Below are 16,963 nucleotides of genomic sequence, written 5' to 3'. Positions count from 1 at the left end.
TAATCGTCCATGATTATACCAATAGCTGTTCTTTGGACCTTCCTTATCTATGCTTCATATGTATAAAGGCATTCACCATCCCAACAACTCCATTTATACAATTTTCATTCCTAGAGGCCCTTTTATCTGACAAGGCAGTGGATTATAGACCACCTTATTAACTCTCACAATATCACCAAGCAGTAAATAAGAGAAGAGGTATAAGCCACTTCCCCATGGTACTGAGGGGAAAGGAAGGGTTCTTACAGGGTCATTGTCAAACATGGCAAATGCTGCTGTACATTCCTGGGCCATCATTAGCTGGCTGATTCTCTGTCCACGCCCTGTCTCTCCCTGTTCACCATGGCATTGAGGTCATGAACTCAGTGACTTCACCTGGGTAGTCCTAGTTCACCGCCCTCAAGCAGGAATGATAAAGGAAATTGAAGGACACAGCTTCAAGTTGTCATCACTAGAGTCAGGAAATTTTTTGTTTTGGTCTCCCACTGAGGAACTTCCATGAGAGTTACCACAAGAACCCACACAGCAGAAGGGAATGGCATTTGTAAGCAAGATGCTATTTTTCAGGGGAATATAATCTTACTGTTGTAATGTTACGTGTAATTAAGAGTTTGCTAAGACATGGGCTGTTCATTTAACACATAACAAGACTAACTTGGTTTTGCTCCAATTCCCTGGGTCAAGACTAATAGCCCAGACTACACCGAAAGAGAAAGGAGTGATTTCTCAAGAGGAAGGGCTTCTGGGTGTCTCCCATTTGGGTATGGTAGGAACTCCAGCTGATTCTGTTTTCTGATCCAGTGGATTCTCAGTTACAATTTGCTGGGCTCAGTGTTTTGTGTTGCTGAATGAGAAAAATCTCCTGAACCTCTCCAGGTAAAGTAGAGGCAAACTTGATCCCACTCTACTTTATTTTCCAGGCTTGAATTTTTTTCCCACAGACTTGAATCTATAGGTTATTAAACTGGTAAGAACAGATACTACACTTGATCTTAGCCAAAAGGCAGAGAAGTAATGAATCTATGGATTATACAGTATCAAAAGACCACCTTGGATCTATAGGCTATCTATCAGAAGAAAATGCCAGAAACTCAATAGACTCATTAACTGATCTGATACCTTTTATTAAGCCAGTGAGTCTAACAGAACCACAACCGTATGTTATAGGGACCACAGAGCTCACCATCTTGGATCAATAGCCCTTGTCACTTCTCTCACCATGCCTGTGTTCTGATGGTGCTTGCTAAGCTACTTTAGCAGCTTCCATGTTTCCACTGCAGTCTGTTTATGCAGGATGGGTTGCTCACCATGCCCTAGCTGAGCTGATCAACTCTTCTGATCCCAGTGCAAAGAATGAACCACATGTGGCAGCTAGGGAGCCTGCGAGGTATATAGCCAGGAAAATGAAAGAGAGGAATGGACCTTTGATTTCATCAAAGAAAGTTGGCATGTTTGTGCACTTTTCTGTGAGATGACATAAATGTTTCTCAGTAGCAATATGCAATCTGGCTACAGGGCTGCTGGTATCGTTCAACTTCCCACTGGGAAAAGTCACAAGCAGACCAGGCTTAGCCAAACGCCTCCAGACTTTTCAGTCTCAATGTGTGTGCCTTTGCCTGCTCTTAGCACAAAGTTCTGAAGTCCATCTGCATATGGAAGAAAATGTTCTCTCTCTTCATCTTCATGACCCTTCCCATGAAACTAGGTAATAGTCCCCTTCATAAGAGCCATTTGAAATCCTGGAAACCTAGTGAATTTTTTTTTTATTAAACACAAGTTATTTCATTTTGAACAAGGAAGTCTCCTCCTGCCAAGAGTTCTTCTCCAACTTGAAACTCAAAAACCACAAGGACAGTAAGAGTTGGTCCAAGACCAAGCCAGATCACCCCCCAGATTTACCTGAAATGAGACATTCAACCACCCAAAAAATCTAGCCAATGGCAGACACCATGGTCAGAGCAAGACCTGTAGGGATGACTTGAAATCTGTGTATGAGATGGGTAAATAGGCAAATCACAGGATGGCGCACTTAATTTTCTCTTTGCTGAACCTGGGTTGGTGTGGATTCACACTGGGACCTGGATTTACTGAACAGGTCTGGATCAGAATTGAGATCTGCTCACCAATCATCAAGCATTCACTTCTGGCCGTGTGTTGTGCTAACACTTCACAGGCAGTATTTCTGCAGGTACCATTATTACCCCTAGTCTACAGATGAGTAGGCTGAGACATGGAAAAGTTGAGTAATTCACTCAAGATCATTCAGTGGCAGAGCTACGATTCAACAAATGTCTGACTGACTATGATGCCCATGTGTGGTTTTAAGCATACAATCTACTGAACTTGAGTTAGAGGTAGATAAAATAGCATATTGTGGGCCGGCGCCACAGCTCATTAGGCTAATCCTCCGCCTTGCAGTGCCAGCACACCAGGTTCTAGTCCTGGTTGGGGTGCCGGATTCTGTCCCGGTTGCCCCTCTTCCAGGCCAGCTCTCTGCTGTGGCCCGGGAGTGCAGTGGAGGATGGCCCAAGTGCTTGGGCCCTGCACCCCATGGGAGACCAGGAGAAGCACCTGGCTCCTGGCTTCGGATCAGCGCAGTGCGCCGGCCTCAGCGCGCTGGCTGCGGCGGCCATTGGAGGGTGAACCAATGGCAAAAGGAAGACCTTTCTCTCTGTCTCTCTCTCACTGTCCACTCTGCCTGTCAAAAAAAAAAAATAGCATATTGTGGGGGCTGGTGTAATGGCACATGGTTAAGCCACAGCTTACGAGGCCAGCAGCCCATTTGAGAGTGGTGTTTGAGTCCCAGCTACTCTGCTTCCTATTCAGCTGCCTGCTAATACACCTGGGAAAGCAATGGACGATGGCCATTGTCTTTATGCCCCTGCCACCCACAAGGGAGACCAGGAGGGTGTCCCTGGCTCCTGGCTTTGGCTTGACCCAGCCCAAGCTGTTGTGGCCATTTGGGGAGTGAACCATCAGGTGGAAGACCTCTCTCTGTGTCCTTCAAATAAATTAATAAGTCTAAAATAAAAGGTTTTCTGTGGGTCATTACTACAGAATATTTAGTGTGTTATGTATATCTAAGGCTACCCGCTCAGGGACCATTCAGAGTGTTTTTCTGTCAATCAAATTCAATTCCAAATTGGAATTATTTCTGAAACCTAGGGACAATAGCTAATATTTATTGAGCACTTACAAGGTAGGAGGTACTGACGGCTTCGTCTTATCACCGCTAACTTGTAGACATCATATCTCCATTTTACAGAAAAGACTTAGAGCAGTTATGGGAGCTGTCCTAGCTCCTGAGCTATGAGGTCAAGCCATAACAATTCATGTGAGTCACTGTGCAGGTCTAAGCCATGCAGTATCGTTCAACTGCCTAGTAACTAGGAAACGTGGGGCCTGAGCCCAGGCGTCCTTGATTGGAAAACAGTGCCTTAGATTAGGGGGAAACAAACTATCAGAAGCCACTCATGGTGTTTTTATAGTAAGTTGGCTGACATTGCTTCTAAAACAAATAGATACAGAAGATGGCTGGCATGCTAAGTGACAGCATTTGGACTCAACCCATGGAGATCCTACCCCACCCCACCCCCCGCTCCCCCCAGCTTCTTATTGTTTTACACACGACTCCTTCTGCTTCCCTGTAGCTCTGCTCTGGTTTCCTTCAGGACTCCCTGATGTCTGCCCTTGGATTCACCTCAAGCTCATGCTTCTCCTGCCGTGACTTGTTTTGACATGGCTCTTCTGCTGGATCGGCCCCAGGCATTATGTTGCTCCGTGTGACTCATCCCTTCTTCTGATTCCCACCTTGCCTCACCCTGGCCCTACGTACTTCTGCTCTGTGTTAACCCTCTGGGGTGTCTGGCTCCTATTCTCAGTCCCAGCGCTGCCCGGGCAGCTCTTCACCCTGGGGCTGAACCTGATGTTCCCTTAGTTTCCAGTTTTCCACATCAGCCACTTAAGTGTTCCAGACTCCGGCTGATCCAACGTCCCTCTTTTCCCCCAACCCGTTGTGTGGGCTGAGACTCAACAGGCTTTGAAGGCGTTGGAGATAAGTTTGGAGGAGGTGGGAAAGTTAGTTAGCTCTGTTTGGTTCCCACGAGTAGGAAGAAGTTTTTCAGAGAGTGGGTAACTGGCAAAGGCCATGAGAAACTGCTGGCTATTTATGGTGTCAGGGAAAGGATAGCAATGATGAAACTACATGTCGGTAGGTGGGGAGCAAAGGAGAAATAAATATAGGGATTAAGCTTTCTTGGCCACCCAAGCATGCAAATCGCTTAGCGGCTTAGTTTCTAGAGGAAACTACCAACCAGGCAAAAAGAGACGAGCAGGCAATGCCCCCGAGGAGGAGAGAGCAAGGAAGAAGTTGATTGTCACAATTTTAGCAGGAAAATGGATTCGGTCTCCCTCTTCTCCTAAACAGGAGTGATGACTTGGGATGGGAGGGATGGCATGAAGCGCAGGAGCTCAGCTCATCGATAGCTCTTTCTGTATGGAGCACTTCTTTCTCCTGGCCAACCCAATATTTGACTTCGTCTCCATGGACCAACTAATTAAAGGGACAGAAATTTTTAAAGATGATCTGGGAACAAGGACCCAAAGGAAGGCAATGCTGAGAGAGAGATTTAAGTAGAGAGACATGAATCAAGTTTATGAGGACATAAAAGAGATCATGGGAGACATATTTGGGATGATTGGCAGGTGGCTAATAGGAAACCACAAAATGGTGTGTAAACTTACTTGGGGTTTATTTAATAAGTAGCAGCTCTGAGACTAGGCTACTATACCTGTTGAAAGACAAATCTAATGAAAAGATCTTTTGCCTACAATTTAATCATTCTTGAGCTCTCTGAGGTCTAACTACATGGATAGGCTGGAGTCACAATCCTTGGGCATGGCAGTGAAGGGATATTTAGGGGATAAAATGGTTCTAGAAAGATTAATTTGGAAGTAGAGGGGGACAGGAACCAGCAAAGACCAGAATTTGAGCCCGGTCATGTGAGCCCTGAGGAGCAGGAGTCCCTCCATTGCTACACTGATATTCTTTTTTGGACTAAGCTACTTCCTCCAGGCATGACTGAGTTTCCTTGAGCCTGATTCCATGGAAGAGGTTAGAGGGTGTTGTGTCACATACTCAATGAATGGGCTTTGGAATCAGATGACTGGCTTCAAATCCCAATTCTACCACTTTCTACTAGTTACACAAGTTTCTTTGTCTACCCTTTCATTCTTTAACAATACATTGGGAAAGTAAAACACACCACATAGAATTAAATAAAAGCATGTACGTAAAATTCATGGTAGAGGGCTTCATTCATATGACATACTGAAATAATTATAGGCAATGCAATGATGGCGATGATGGTTGAGGCAAATTCATGGTTCAAGAGTCAAGGTTAACTCTCAAAAAAAGGGTGATGCTTGAATAGAGATGCTTTATCTTTCAATTTCAGAAACTTTCTTTATTTCTTCTCTGTTTAACCTTTTGCCCTCCGAGCACTTTGGTTTTGCTGCAGATGCTGGGCTAGCAGTGGATTCACAGATGCAGAAGGATGCTAACCTTTTCTTTCTCCACAACGCCTCCATAGCAATGTTGCCTTCTAGCCCGTCCCGAGGCAGATGCATGGCACAGCTCCGCCTACGCAGGCACACCTGAGAGAAGGCACTTGCTAAAGGCCCAGCCCGCTCCTCCCCTGGAGCTGGAGGAGAAAGCACTTTCACCATCAAAGCGCTGTGAGAGGAACCAACGCAGAGTACCTTAGAGCTGCCTGTTGGGGTACGGGATTCCACGTAATGCGTGCCAGTTTTAAGCAGCAGGTTATTGGACAGGAGAACAAGCTAGAGGAGCCTAATTCTGAGACTGTTACTTGGTACTTCTTCAATGTCCATTTATGGAAGTGATGCATCTCAGGACTGTGGCTCTGCTGGGCCACACTGATTGAAACATGCTGGAGTGTTCCATATGCTTGTGGTTCATGAGCGTTTTACTCTGATTGCTCTGTTTTCTGTCTTGTAATGTCCAGTCTTGGCTGCATTGTGGGTGAGAGGAGAGGGCTGGGAGTGCTTTGGAGGCAATTCATATTGGAACCAAATTGACTTACTTATGGGTTTAGTGCGGGTCAATAAATATCCCTGAGTGTGTTTATTTCATTCTGTGTTCAACTATGGTCAATATTTACAATTTGTCCGAAATGGATTATAATTTTTAAAAGATGGCTATCTCACTGAACGTTGATTGTTTTCTTATGCTTTTACAAGTTGAACAAATATACACATAACTTCACCTACATAGATATAATATGATCATGTCTCTCCAGTATTTTCTTGGAGTATAGTCCTCCAGTGAGAAGTCTTCAGGTCACTGAAACTTATCTCCTTTAAGAGTGAACTTACATTCAGTTTAATAACAAATGAAAATCTTTTTTTTTTTTTTGCATTGCATGACATGTTTCTCTGTCTTCCAAAACAGTGATCCTCGATGCAAGATAACTTTATAACTTATTCTTTTTTTATATGAATTTTCTTTTAAATTTATGTTCATTTTATTTGAAGTACAGGGAATTAGGGGAGGGGAGAGGTGGAGAGAGATCTTCCATCTACTGGTTACCTCCCCCCTCTACAACTACCTGTAACCGTCAGGGCTAGATCAGGCCAACAGCAAGGGCCAGAAACCCAATCCTGGTGTTTATGCAGATGTAAGGACCCAAGTACTTGAGCCATCACCCACTGCCTCCCATGGTAGACATTAGCAGGAAGCTGGATTGGAAGCAGAATAGCCAGGATTCAAACCAGGCACTCTGATATGGAATGTGGGCATCCCATGTGGTGACTTAACTGCTGAACCAAATGTCCACATATCCCCTGCTTTGAGAAGTCAGAATGAGTGTTCAAAGCCATCATCACTGACTGATCCAAGACTAACTGGTTATAAAGATCACTTCACTCGAAGTCTGTGACTAGCGATGCCCTTAGAATTCTTAGTTCTAATTTTTAGGATGTGTCTTGTGTCTTCCCTTGCTATCATTCTGTTGTAACTTCTTGCTGTCTAGGACCAAAGACTCCAGATGACTGATCTTAATGAACTTTTAGGTAAAACTCTAGTAAATAGTCTCAGAGTGAGATTTTCTTAGGAATCAAATCTCTTTATTTTGTACATGAACTTCATCAGATTTACTCTGGCTATCCTAGTGGCTTTTGTGCTTGTTTCTGCAAAGTGTTATAGATAGAAGTTACAAGATATCTGCATTCTAGGTCACTGAAATGTCCTTGTAATAAGAAGATGATCTGTGAGCTTTAGGTAGTCTACCTATGTGTCCCTCAGCTCCAGCGCAATTGGTTGCTTCTTCCTGAACAGTCTTGCCCTAGTCTGCCTCCTCTTTTGCGTTTCTAAAGGAAACACTTTGATCTCCACCACACAGTTAGAGATTTATTGCACACAGCAGATCCCTGGAATTCATCAGTGATACATCCTAAATCCTCAGGGAATCCTCAAGTAGCAAATATTATTACAACATAGTAGTATTCTTCATACAATGCAATAAAATGTGGTAGAAAAATTAAAGTACTCTTTCAGACTCTTAATGACTCTATAAATATAGGACTTAAGTTACTTATCAAGCTGGTTGGCTTTCTTTTTAGGGATATTTCTTACAAAGAAATACAATGTTATTATTTCTCCACCATTACTGCATGGGACCTAACAGAAAAGCAAAGTCCATGTGGAGGTGGATGCTGTGGATTATGATGGGCCCTGTCATTCAACACTGTGAGTCCTTCCACACCCCAGGTCATCACATTGGTTAATTCAAGTTTGTGTTTAGCGAAAGTGAACGTAGGTCATGAACCGGGGATTGCAACCTCAGATGCCTACAAATGACTGAAGAGGACCGTGTTGATAAATGCACCCTGGTTCTGTTAACATTCTTGTCTATTTCAAACATAGCTTTTTAAATTGTTCAAGTGCATTTATTTATATTTGTTTGAAAGGCAGAGCAAGAGTGAGCGAGAGAGAGAAAGAAAGAGATTGGTTAAGAGAGAGAGAAAGATCTTTCCCTCATCTATTCACTCTCCAAATGCTGGCAAAAGCCAAGGCTGGACCAAGTTGAATTCAAGACCCAGGAACTTTATCTAGGTCTCCCACATGGGTGGCAGGGACCCAAGAACTTGAGCCATCCTCTACTTCCTCAACAGGGTGTGCATTAGAAGGAAACTGGATTGTAAGTGCAGCAGCTGGGACTTTGACCTTAACTGGGCACTTTGATATGGGATGAGGGCATCCTAAGTGGTGACTTAATCACTGGACCAAATGAGTGCTCCTACACATGGCTTTTTAGTATTGTTTGTGGTGCTGACACGAGAGGCTCACTCAAAAGCCATTCAGGGGCCGGCGCCATGGCTCAATAGGCTAATCCTCCACCTTGCAGCGCCGGCACACCGGGTTCTAGTCCCGGTCGGGGCGCCGGATTCTGTCCCGGTTGCCCCTCTTCCAGGCCAGCTCTCTGCTATGGCCAGGGAGTGCAGTGGAGGATGGCCCAGGTGCTTGGGCCCTGCACCCCATGGGAGACCAGGAAAAGCACCTGGATCCTGGCTCCTGCCATCGGATCAGCGCGGTGCGCCGGCTGCAGCGGCGGCCATTGGAGGGTGAACCAACAGCAAAGGAAGACCTTTCTCTCTCTGTCTCTCTCTCTCACTGTCCACTCTGCCTGTCAAAAAAAAAAAAAAAAAAAAAAAAAAAAAGCCATTCAGGTCCTCTTCTCCATGCTCAGCTCCGGCAGCTACCACGTGATTTCCTAGCCTCCCTGAGAGTAGGGCTAGACATAAGACAGGGTCCTGGTCAGTGAAACACCGCGACAGGGACAGGTCCATGGGAAAGGTGGCCTTTTTTCCTTCTTTCTTCTTTCTGCCTCAAACATGTGTATTTGCTTTCTAATAATGAACCTGAAAGCCACACAAAATGATAGGAAGATGGAAGGAGCCTGTGTCTCTGCCAGCATCTTGGAGCTGCTTATACACTTACGGAAGCCAATGGTTTTTAGCTTTTTGTTGCTTGCAGCTAATGTATTCCTGACTGGTTCACTGATCATGGTTCTGAGCATGGCTTATTGCAGAGTGGACTATTGAGCTGCATTCTTTCACTCGAACTCCATTTCACCATTTCCTATTAAACACAAGGATGTGGTCTTATTCTTTACAAGAAATAACTGCCCTGCCCACCCGCTCTTTTTGAAATATGTTGCACTTCAGTTTATCCCGCCCATATTGTCAAAAGTAAAAACACAAAGAAAATATGATAAATGGTAGCTGACCCTTTGCATCAGTGCTAGAGGAAATAATGACTACTGTGGAAATATTGGAGAACTTATACCCCATATGCATCTAGCATATCCTACAGTTTCTAAGAAAAGAAACATTTAATTTTTCAAGAGATGTCAGAAATATGGGTATTGGTGATATATCTATTTAAAAAAATGTATTGATAATCAATTTACAAACTTTTAAGTACTCTGTAAGCCAGAAATGTGTAGGGTAAGTGATACATGTTCCCCTGCTGACATACTGGTTGCCAAGTTTGTAACTTGAGTCATGACCCACTGGGAAGCTCACTGCAATTGCAGATGGAAAACACCAAAAATCTGCCATACCAAAGTATTCTGTTATCTCATCTAGAGAATCTTACCTCTGCAACTCAGTTGTTAGCAACCTGAATGAAAGGAAGGGGCTATGCATTTCCATATTCCTTAGGATACCCTTCCCATTTCTGATGACATTGCAGACTTTTTGCCTGTCTTTAGAATCTCTGAAGGAGACTTTCAAAGAAACATGATACGCTGGTACCCAATAATGACACGTATTTACAGAGTGCTAACAGGGGCACAACACTGCGAGAAACAGAGGAACATGAGAGGCACAACAAAGAAATAGAAGAAATGTAAGCAAATCCTTTCAGTCTAATAGAAGGGATTACAGGGGGGTCTGTGCTGTGCCTCACTTGGTTAATCCTCCACCTGCGGTGCCGGCACCCCGGGTTCTAGTCCCAGTTGGGGTGCTGGATTCTGTCCCAGTTGCTCCTCTTCCAGTCCAGCTCTCTGCTGTGGCCCAGCAGGGCAGTGGAGGAAGGCCCAAGTGCTTGGGCCCTGCACCCGCATGGGAGACCAGGAAGAAGCACCTGGCTCCTGGCTTCGGAACAGCACAGTGCCGGCCATGGTGGCCATTTGGGGAGTGAACCAACAGAAGGAAGACCTTTCTTTCTACCTCTCCCTCTCACTGTCTAAAACTCTACCTGTCCAAACAAACAAACAAATAGAAGGGATTGCAGCCACATAAGCTAGCAACCCGGGGAAACACGGGAAAGAGAGTGCTGCACAAACTGTATACACATTCCCTAAGGACGGAGAAGTCACCGAGTTGTCACCCAGGGAAAGCTTCAGGCAGGATGTGAATCTTGCATTGGGTCTGGAATAGAATGAGAAAACCCCTAGGGTGGGGAATAGCTACTTGGAGTGAAAGCACAGAGCCTTGGGAGAAGTGAGAAACCTCCTTCCCTAAACACTCTGCAACTTGACTCTCTTTCCCAAACACGGCGACAAATCGTCTCCACACCAATTGTTTATTTGTATACACATAGCATGTTTCATGACAGGTTAGCTGTAAATGGAAAATGTGAATGCTGAGAATATGCCAGATATGTTTGTTCAACGCTAAAGTGATTTCTATGATAATGAATGCATGCTTACCGAGCTGTGAAAGTTTTGAGTAAGATGAATTACAAGTCCCTTGGTGTATTTAACAACCCTGGGATGCTATCAGGGCTGAAATGTTAAATTTAATGCTGCACACTGAACATCCAGCCAAGCTCCCAAAGAATGTGGAACGAAAGCAAAGGGAGCCACACATCTTTAGAAAAATCCCTAAACTTGACCAACAACATGTGCTTGCTTGATTCCTCAAATTTCAGCAGGCAGAGAGCCAAATTTTCAGAATTCATTTCATACCTGTGATAGCTTCCAAAACTAATAGTTCTTGCTTTTGTTTGCTACACAGTAGTCATGGATGATACCATGACAAGAATATTGAGATGGGGTGACAGCCAGAAATGGACAGGGCAGCTGTTGGAAGTCAAAAGTGGAGTTCAGCCAACCCTAAAGGTTCTAGTTCAGAGTGGTGGGCAGTGGGGTAATGCAAATAAAGTTCTAGTAGGTGTTAGTTGTGTGCTGGGTGCTGTGACAAGGCACAATGATATGTGAGTGATCCATGTCTACTCCCAAGAATCTTACAGCATAGGTGTATTAAAAGTTACAAGGATTGTCTATGGAGGCAGACATCTAGTTTCAGATTCACTCTTATCATGTCAGGCATTAGCTACATGGCCATGGTCATGAACTTCAGTGTCCTTTTTCACTGCAGAGGGCTAGTATATCTCAGCTCAGAGGATAACTCTGGGGGTTTGCTATGGTTCAGGTGTGACCTCCCAGATTCAAGAGCTGGAAATGTAGTTCCCAAGGTCATGTGCTAATGGGATTTGGAGGTGGGCCTTTGAGAGGTAATTAGAATGACATAAACACAAGTGTGGGACTCCTATGGTGAGCTTAGTGGCTAAGGTGAGAGACCCGAGCTAGCACTGTTGCTCATTTCACCATGGAATGTCCTCTACTATATTTTGGTACAGCAAGAAGGCCTCTGTCAAATGACAGTGCCATGTTCTTGGGCCTCCTGACCTCCAGAACTGTGACTAAATACTCACAAACCTCTATTCTGTATACATTATTGGACCTCAGGAATTTTTTGCAACAGATAACTGAAAGAGGGTTCAGTAAGACAACACAGGAAAGGAGCTTTGTAGGGGGGCCTGGTACAGCGTCCCCACATAGTAAAGGCTGACTGATATCATTGTGACAATGACAAACTGGCATCATGCAAAAGACTGAATTAGAGATGATTCCTTACGATGGCTTTATTATCTTGGCAAACACAAATCATGAACACTTGACTTGTGTTGTGTGGGCACACAGTGCAGATTCTGATGAGTCTTGCAAATCAGTGTATAGCCTGCAAGGGTTTTGTATTCTTGGAACCTGGCAATGTGTGGACCCCTGGGTAATGTGTGTTAACAGATGGCTTCCTTGGGAATCTGAAATCTAACTGAATAGGAGAGACATCACCAGAGCTCCCACATCCCTGAGTCCTAAAAGTTTGGAGCTGGACATGATTGTGAAAGTCAAGCAAGAAGAAATCTGCTCGCCTCTACTCATGCTCCAACACTCAGGCAGTTGCTGGTAGAAGTGGCACCTAAGGAAGGGTTGGCCTGCTTTGCTCATCTTTCAGAACAATTCTTCCTCTACCTGAACCACCACCCTCCACCTCCTCCAGCTAGCTCCCCCTTGCCACTGCTCAGAACGGTGTACCCCAGGTTCTACTGAAGGCTGGGCTGAGCAGTTGGTAGAGGGTGGGTGTGACATCGTGGAATACATGTGAATATTTGGTCTTTGTCCTCACTCCCATTTCCTGATTTATATTTCATAAAGTCCTTGGAATCTGGAGTGATAAGAGTATCTTCTGTATGTGGATAAGACGCCTGGAGGCTGACAACCCTACGTAGGTTCAAGGATGGAGTGGCTGATCAAAGGAAAGATCAAGACAGGATTAAAGGATTGAGGTTTTCAGTCCTACACCACCCCCAACCTCTGGGAAGGTTAGTTGATTCCCAATATCCACTGGTTTAACCAATCATGCCTACTTAATGAAGCTTCCATAAAACCCAAAAAGACTGACTTTGGGGAGCTTCTATATAGCTGACCACATAGAGTGTCTTGGAGGGGTGTCCTCCCAGAGAGTGCTTAGAAGATCCTTGTCCCTTTTCTAAATCTCACCTATGTGCATCTATTCCTTGGGCTATCTATCCATCTTTATATTTTATAATAAGCGAGCAAACCCAAGTGCTTCCCTGAGTTCTGTGAACTGCTCTCATGAATTAATTACAACCAACAAGAGGGTCATGGAACTCCTGATTTATAGCCCACTGGCCAAAACAGTAGGTGATAATGTACTACGTGTGGACTGGCATCTGAAATGAGGAGCAATCTTGTGGAGTTGAACCTTCAACCTGAGGGATCTGGTGCAATCTCCAGGCAATTAGAGTCAGAATTGAATTGAATTGGAAGACACCCAGTTGGTGTCTGCTGGAGAATTGATTGGCTGTTGGTGGGGACACACACACACACATTTTGGAGACCAGTGGTCACAGAAGTATTGGGTGATTGGTAGGAAGTAGGAAACACTTGGCTATCCCCCCCCACCCCCCGCCCTATTTCCTTCTGGTGGGCTTCTTGCAGGGGTGGAGCTGTTTCCCAGGGACAGTGCCTGGGGCTGTTAGAGGGATGAACTAAGGAGACTTTCCCAGTGTGCTGTAGATAATACGAAGGCCCAGGGTTTAAAACACAAACAAAAGCAAATCCTCTTTAACAGATCATGGAGAGTGAGCCAGCTTGGCATTTCCCTTGGGACCAGGAAGCGCATGAAACCAGCCATCTTATTTGAATCTGTGCCTCTCTAGCCACTCTGGGCTTCCTATAAAACCATTACATGAAAAAAAAAAAAACTTCATTAATTTTATGCCTTTGGGTAATTCATTGACTTTAATTGGCTTTGAGAATGCGGTGATTGTGGAGTCTCTGTGGGTAAGCACACAAATGAAAACAACCTTTTCTCAATGTGATGAAATGTAATTGAATGATGACTCCAAATTTTAATAACCTCCAGAACATTATAGCTCTAGGAGTGCAACTATTGATATTAGTTACAAGATGGGACATCACCCAAGTATGAAAGAAGCAAAACAGTGATGACAAATTGCATTTGTCAAGAAACACCACCACCATCAACAACAACAATGGCTTGTATCTGTGGGAGGCAGGTGCTGTTCTAAAATGTTTGTGTGTTAAGTTGTTGAATCCTCATAGCAACCCGAAGAGGTAGGTGCTATTATAATCTCCATTTTGTAAATGAGGAAGCTGAGGCACAGATAGATTGAAAAGCCTATCCAAGTTCACACAGATGGTGCACAGTGAAGCCACAAGGAAGAATCCCCACCCCAATAACGCTCAATCAGTGGACATGTTGGCTTCCAGGCCACTTTCTGTTTTTGTTTGTTTGTCTTAAGATTTATTTATTTGAAAAGCAGAGTTACAGAGAGATCGAGAGGGAAAGACAAAGAGGTCTTCTGTTCACTGTTTTTAGTTCCCAAATGGTGGCAATGGCCAGGGGTGAGCCATGCTGAAGCCAGGAGCCAGGCAGGAACTTCTTCCTGGTCTCCTACATTGGTGCAGGTGCCCAAGGGCTTGGGCCATTCTCTGCTTCTTTCCCAAGTGCATTAAAAGGGAGCTGGATCAGAAGTGGAGCAGCCAGGACTCGAACTTGCCCTGATGTGGCAGTGGTTTAACTAGCTACACCACAGTACCACCCCTCCAGGCCACTTTCTTTACCACCTGTGTTTTCATTTAACTTTCACCCTTTTCATTTAACTTTTCACCTTTCATGAGGTATATTGAATCATATAAAATGACTACTTTCACAGGTCAAACATTGTTGACTATTAGTAGTTTCATATGGTTCAACCTAACAATCCATGAACCAAGGGCTATCCCTAATTCATTAAATTAATTAAGGTGGTCAGCATCTACTACCCTGATCATAGCCATCTGTTGAGGAGAAAGTCATGAGAACAAAGTGATCTCATCAGGATGAATCTTAGAACTCCTGCTTGGAATGTTAGGTTGGAAGCCGTCAAGTACAAGGTCCAGAACTCCTGAAGCAGTATCAGTGGCTTAAAGGTGAAATCTATCCATGGAGTTTCCATACGTGTCCATGGCCAAGAGATGGCAAAGTAAGCCAGGAATATGGACGGACCTGGTCAGTGTGGTCCCCCTACATTTTCTTTCTTTCATCAAACTTCCTTTTTGTTTAAGGCAATTGAGTTGGGTTTTTCCTTATTCCCAGTCATCGATCAGTTATTCCTGAGTGGAGAGAGACAAAAGAGGATTTCAGCTTTGCAGCTGATTGAGTGGTGGAAAAGTCAGCAATGTCCAAAGACCCTTTACAGACAAGTCCTCTGGCTCTCCAGCCACTACGCTACTTAATGCTGAGACAGCCTGCTTCCTTGCACTTACACCCTTGCTTGCCCTTTTTTCCTGCAATCCTTTCAACTTCATCTTTGCTGCCTCCAAAGAAACAATCATATGAGAAGAAAGCAGAGTGGCATTAAGGATGACTTTTACTCACAGCAAGTCCTTTATAAAGTGAGATAAAGGAGGCATAGGCCAAAGAGCTGGAAGGATATGTAAGATAGCGGATAGTGCAGTTTTCCACCTAAAGAGGGCTTATGCTGGCCGCCCTGTCTAGGATATAGGAATTGTGTATCTCAGTGGTTATATGAATGTTGTTCTTGGATCATACATGATTTAATCATAAGCACAAAGACCTTTGAATATGAAGGAGAGTGTTTTGATGTAATTCCACTGAAAAGGTATTAGGAATGATATGCCACTCAAAATGTGACTGATTCCCAGACAGATCTTTTATTTCTGGTCATAGGTGAGATAAGAAATTAGAAAAACCAGCCTAAATTTATTTATAACCAATCAGAGCCCAGGAAGCTGAGGGTTTAACCTGAGGAACAAAAGGGCTGAGCCTTCTGAGATGCAGGGCTCTAATCTCGCGGTGCAATGGCACCCCTCACAGTACCCAAGACACGTGTTCCTGTCTTGTGAGGGAGGCAGGCAGCAGCACACTTTAATTTCAACTCCAGGCTACTGAATGCATTGGCTTGCATTTTGGTTTACTTGTTAGGAATCTCCTCAGACTGCAGGAAGGCAGAGGTCATTGTCACCAGTTGTGGATTCGAGGTTGGGTGAAGTGAGACCTGTGCAGGTCATGAGTGGTCTGGAGAGTAGGCTGCCAACACTGGCCATGGCAGCAGCTGGCATCCAGGAATGTTCCCCGTCTCTTGGGTCATGTGCAGAAGGTGGAGGCACTGGTCCTTTCTGGTGAGGTGGTAGACATTGCTGGCCCAGAGACGAGTAGAGGAGAGATTGAGAGGTCTTCAAAATGTCATGGAAAACACCCATTTTGAAAAGATGATGCAAGGATTTCAATATTTTTGCACTAAAATTAGTTTTTTATTTGAAAGAGAAAGAGAGGTCAATTGATCTTCCATCCACTGGTTTATTTTCCAAATGGTTGCCAGGGCTGGGTCAGGATGTGGTCAGGAGTCAGTGGCTCCATCTTGGTCTCCCACATAGTTAGCAAGGGGCCAAGTACTTGGGCCATCTTCCACTGCCTTCTCAGGCACATCAGTAGGAAGCTGGATCAGCAGCGGAGCCCCAGTGACTCCAACCAGGCTTCCCAAGCGGTGGCTTGACCTGCTGCAACACAATGTTGACCTTGCCCCAAGTTGATCTTTTAATGCCATTTTCCACGCACCCTGAAAAATCTACTTGCACATAATATTCGGGATCCTCCTCTGGGGATGCAAGCCACCTCCTCCAGCACAGACACTGGCACTTTTGAGGGCGGTCAGGGAGAAATGCACTGTGAGGGAAGCCTGTGGTGGTGGAGAGAGGCCAGCCGCTGCGCAGGTGGATGCCAGGCCAGGGCCTGGCAGCCTCACCCCACCAGTCGTAGATAGTGGGAAGCAGTTCTGAGTTTTGTCTGACTTTCCTCATCGCTTGGAATTTTTCCAGACTCAGGAAAACAGTTCCCATGCACACTGAGTGCATGTTCTCAGAACTAGGAAAAAGAGAAAATGGGATGAGAATGGAGGTTTTCTGGCATGGAAGTTGGAGCAGTTACTGTTGTGCACACGCATGCTGCACACCACATATACAAGCCGCACACCTCGCGACCGGGTAACGTGTGAGGGTAGGGAGCCGCACCTGCTAACCTATGTCCCTTCGTTCCAATGCCAAAG

General features: G+C 44.8%; 1 pseudogene; it reads right to left on the bottom strand.

The window, feature by feature from the left end:
• Positions 1 to 854: 854 nt before the first annotated feature.
• On the bottom strand, positions 855 to 1,016 carry LOC127487502 (U2 spliceosomal RNA; annotated as a pseudogene).
• Positions 1,017 to 16,963: the final 15,947 nt, after the last annotated feature.

This window comes from Oryctolagus cuniculus, chromosome 14 (genome assembly GCF_964237555.1).
Source record: "Oryctolagus cuniculus chromosome 14, mOryCun1.1, whole genome shotgun sequence".
Classification (NCBI taxonomy): Eukaryota; Metazoa; Chordata; class Mammalia; order Lagomorpha; family Leporidae; genus Oryctolagus; species Oryctolagus cuniculus.
This window is presented reverse-complemented; position numbering and strand designations above follow the sequence as displayed.